The following is a 5,479-nucleotide window of genomic DNA, read 5'->3' on the forward strand; positions in this document are numbered from 1 at the left end:
TGAGCTGCTCGATCTCTTTACGCATGCGCGAAACATCAGCCACTTCCGTTTCCTATTTTAGGGTATTTTTTTTTCAAAATATATTTTTCTTTTTAAAAAAAAATAATTAAAAACAGTTGTCGAAATTATCTGATGGTGATCTCGAATAGTAAAAAAAAAAAAAAAAATACATTAAAAAAAATGTAAACAACGTTGCTATCTAACACTTGTCCACCAGAGGGTGTTGCGTTTTGGAGAAACTCCTTCCCTAATTTTAATTTTGAGAGATTTTTGACTGAGGTTGATATATTTTTTCACTCCAAATAAGAATAAATAACGACACGTCAAAAATAATTCACACATTCTACTTTTGAAACTCACTTCATCCAAATTTCTCCAGGATGTTTCTCAGAATTCTCCTTTTGTCATCTTCAAACATGATCGATTTAGCATTTATTTTGTTTCCTACTTATTATACACGTTTTTTTTTTATTGTAAAGAGGTTATGTTTCGTTTTTACAATGTTTTTTTAATTTTTATAAAGACTTGGAGAACATTGTTATGTCTACTAGGAAAATTCTATATTCACAAACCCAGAGTGCAAACCAAATGTTTTGTTTTATTTTGGGGTAAAAAAAACCAAAACAAAACAATAAACAGACTGGGAAAACATCCCACATTCTAAAAGACATTCTAAATGCTCTCTCCTTCTATGTCTCTCTCTCTCTTTACCCCACTGGTCGAGACAGACGGCCACCCGCCAGAGTCTAGGTTCTGTCCAAGGTTTCTTCCCACAGGGGAGTTTCTCCTCTGTTGCCAAGTTCTTGTTCATGTGGGGTTCAGCTGGCTCCTTCCTTCTTTCTCTCCATGGAACGCTGTTTACGGCACAGGCAAGCACTGCTTCTTTTCCTCTTCTTGTGGACGCTTGATGACCTGAGCACTAATGTGTGCTGGTGAAGTTTTTTTAACATGTTCCACATGAAATTGCTTGATGTTGTTCTCAACCAATCAAAATTGTGTCGCTGCTGGTCTTAGCATCACTCCAACTCATGAAGGAATCTGCTATCACACACACACACGTCTACTGCAGGTCCCACTTTGGACTGGACTCTCACACTATTATGTTAGATCCACTATGGACTGGACTCTCACTGTTATGTTAGATCCACTATGGACTGGACTCTCACACTATTATGTTAGATCCACTATGGACTGGACTCTCACTATTATGTTAGATCCACTATGGACTGGACTCTCACACTATTATGTTAGATCCACTATGGACTGGACTCTCACTATTATGTTAGATCCACTATGGACTGGACTCTCACTATTATGTTAGATCCACTATGGACTGGACTCTCACACTATTATGTTAGATCCACTATGGACTGGACTCTCACTATTATGTTAGATCCACTATGGACTGGACTCTCACTATTATGTTAGATCCACTATGGACTGGACTCTCACTATTATGTTAGATCCACTATGGACTGGACTCTCACTATTATGTTAAATCCACAATGGACTGGACTCTCACACTATTATGTTAGATCCACTATGGACTGGACTCTAACTATAATGTTAGATCCACTATAGACTGGACTCTCACACTATTATGTTAGATCCACTATAGACTGGACTCTCAGACTATTATGTTAGATCCACTATGGACTGGACTCTCACTATTATGTTAGATCCACTATGGACTGGACTCTCACTATTATGTTAGATCCACTATGGACTGGACTCTCACTATTATGTTAGATCCACTATGGACTGGACTCTCACTATTATGTTAGATCCACTATGGACTGGACTCTCACTATTATGTTAGACCCACTATGAACTGGACTCTCACACTATTATGTTAGATCCACTATGGACTGGACTCTCACTATTATGTTAGATCCACTATGGACTGGACTCTCACTATTATGTTAGATCCACTATGGACTGGTCTCTCACACTATTATGTTAGATCCACTATGGACTGGGCTCTCACTATTATGTTAGATCCACTATGGACTGGACTCTCACTATTATGTTAGATCCACTATGGACTGGACTCTCACTATTATGTTAGATCCACTATGGACTGGACTCTCACTATTATGTTAGATCCACTATGGACTGAACTCTCACTATTATGTTAGATCCACTATGGACTGGACTCTCACTATTATGTTAGATCCACTATGGACTGGACTCTCACACTATTATGTTAGATCCACTATGGACTGGACTCTCACACTATTATGTTAGATCCACTATGGACTGGACTCTCACACTATTATGTTAGATCCACTATGGACTGGACTCTCACTATTATGTTAGATCCACTATGGACTGGACTCTCACTATTATGTTAAATCCACTATGGACTGGACTCTCACACTATTATGTTAGATCCACTATGGACTGGACTCTCACACTATTATGTTAGATCCACTATGGACTGGACTCTCACTATTATGTTAGATCCACTATGGACTGGACTCTCACACTATTATGTTAGATCCACTATGGACTGGACTCTCACACTATTATGTTAGATCCACTATGGACTGGTCTCTCTCACTATTATGTTAGATCCACTATGGACTGGACTCTCACACTATTATGTTAGATCCACTATGGACTGGACTCTCACTATTATATTAGATCCCCTATGGACTGGACTCTCACACTATTATGTTAGATCCACTATGGACTGGACTCTCACTATTATGCTAGATCCACTATGGACTGGACTCTCACACTATTATGTTAGATCCACTATGGACTGGACTCTCACACTATTATGTTAGATCCACTATGGACTGGACTCTCACACTCTTATGTTAGATCCACTATGGACTGGACTCTCACAATATTATGTTAGATCCACTATGGACTGGACTCTCACTATAATGTTAGATCCACTATGGACTGGACTCTCACTATTATGTTAGATCCACTATGGACTAGACTCTCACACTATTATGTTAGATCCACTATGGACTGGACTCACTATTATGTTAAATCCACAATGGACTGGACTCTCACACTATTATGTTAGAACCACTATGGACTGGACTCTCACACTATTATGTTAGATCCACTATGGACTGGACTCTCACTATTATGTTAGATCCACTATGGACTGGACTCTCACACTATTATGTTAGATCCACTATGGACTGGACTCTCACACTACTATGTTAGATCCACTATGGACTGGACTCTCACACTATTATGTTAGAGCCACTATGGACTGGACTCTCACTATTATGTTAGATCCACTATGGACTGGACTCTCACTATTATGTTAGATCCACTATGGACTGGACTCTCACTATTATGTTAGATCCACTATGGACTGGACTCTCACTATTATGTTAGATCCATTATGGACTGGACTCTCACTATTATGTTAGATCCACTATGGACTGGACTCTCACACTATTATGTTAGATCCACTATGGACTGTACTCTCACTATTATGTTAGATCCACTATGGACCGAACTCTCACAATATTATGCTAGATCTAAACTGAGCACCTAAAGGGTTTTTCTCCTGTGTGCGTTCTATTGAGACATTCCATCGATCCCTACCAAACTGCATTGTGATACTTTTCAAAATAAAGGGGACCACAAAATAATATCATTATTGGCTTCATTTTAATGGACAATCTTACGATACATTAGAGATGTCTTCATGCATTTAAATTTGATAAGATTAAAATACAAATTCAATCAATAAATCAATCAAAGTTTACTTACCTGTATATAACCCTGGATCACAAATGTCTCAAAGGGCTGCACAAGCCAAATTAAAAGGCATTAAACACACTGGCCTTTCCTTATTGCACTCAAAGAACAATTCACAATTGCATGTGTTACATATAGTGCGACACAATCCAGGATTAGGTTTAAATAGAAAGTTTTATTGACAATATTTTAAATGCTTCAGGACTTATGGTTGCCACTCTTGGTCCGTGCTTTAGGACAAACAAAATCGTTAGTAAATACTAAAGACAATTCCATGGCTAAATGTACACAGAATCAAGCAAGTAGCAGGTGACACACACATTGTTTCAGATAAAACACCAAACTGTAGGAATGTGTCACAAAATTCGGTCATTTCACTTGCATTAGTTTACGCTAATAATTGTCAACAAGGCAACCAGCTGTGTGCGTGTCTACGTATCTAAATGTGCACACACCACCTGTCACTCTTTGCTCTTGAGCAGGTCCGACTGTTTCTTTTTTAAATGTTTACCTACCGTATTTTCCGCACCATAAGGCGCCCTGGGTTATAAGCCGCGCCTTCAATGAACGGCATATTTCAAAACTTTGTCCACCTATAAGCCGCCCCGTGTTGTAAGCCGCATCTAACTGCGCTAAAGGAATGTCAAAAAAACAGTCAAATAGGTCAGTCAAACTTTAATAATATATTAAAACCAGCGTGATGTGGGCGCGCATGGAGTCGTATATCAACATGGACGGAGCTGCGTGAAAAAAGCCACCCGGCCTCTTCGCGTAAACTTAAACTTACCTTAACCACTCGCTCATCTTTTCTTCATCCATCCCTTCGAGTTAGCTTTTATGATGACGCCGGCTGGAAAGGTCTCTTTTGGCAAGGTCTTCCTTTTGAATATCACCATGGGTGGAAGTTTCTGGCCATTAGCATGGCAAGCTAGAACCACAGTGAAGGATGACTTCTCATTCCCTGTGGTGCGAATATTCACCGTACGTGCTCCCGTTGTATCCACAGTGCGGTTCACAGGAATATCAAAAGTCAGTGGAACCTCGTCCATGTTGATAATGTTCTCTGGCCGGATCTTTTTTTCAGCTATCTTGTTTTTACAATATGCACGGAAAGTAGCCAGCTTTTCTTGAAAGTCTTTAGGCAGTTGCTGTGAAATAGTAATCCGTGTGCGGATGGAGAGATTGCGTCTTTTCATGAACCGGAAACCTGTCGCTTAGTAGGAGCCATTTTGTGGTCTTTACAGATGTAAACACACAAAGGAAATGAAACGTACGGTAATATCCGCGCGCTTTTTCTTCTTCTACGCGGGCGGGTGGTTGCTTACAGTAGAAGAAGAAGCGCTTCCTGTTCTATGGGGGCGGGTGCTTACCTTGGCGGTTGCTTGCGTAGAAGAAGAAGCACTTCCTCTTCTACGGGGAAAAAAGATGGCGGCTGTTTACCATAGTTGCGAGACCGAAACTTTATGAAAATGAATCTTAATATTAATCCATATATAAAGCGCACCGGGTTAAAAGCCGCACTGTCAGCTTTTGAGTAAATTTGTGGTTTTTAGGTGCGGCTAATAGTGCGGAAAATACGGTAAGTTTGGAGTTAAGGTGGCAATATTGTGTTGCCTCCTTTGGCGAGGGAGGTCTTAAAGCAGCAGCTTCCGTGTTTAAAGCGTCAGCTTTATCCTTCAATTTGAAGCACCAATACCTCTATTCGCACTTCACGTATCCTCTAATACCCAGTAGAATTTACGGG

Source organism: Nerophis lumbriciformis, linkage group LG20, assembly GCF_033978685.3.
Source record: "Nerophis lumbriciformis linkage group LG20, RoL_Nlum_v2.1, whole genome shotgun sequence".
Taxonomy (NCBI): Eukaryota; Metazoa; Chordata; class Actinopteri; order Syngnathiformes; family Syngnathidae; genus Nerophis; species Nerophis lumbriciformis.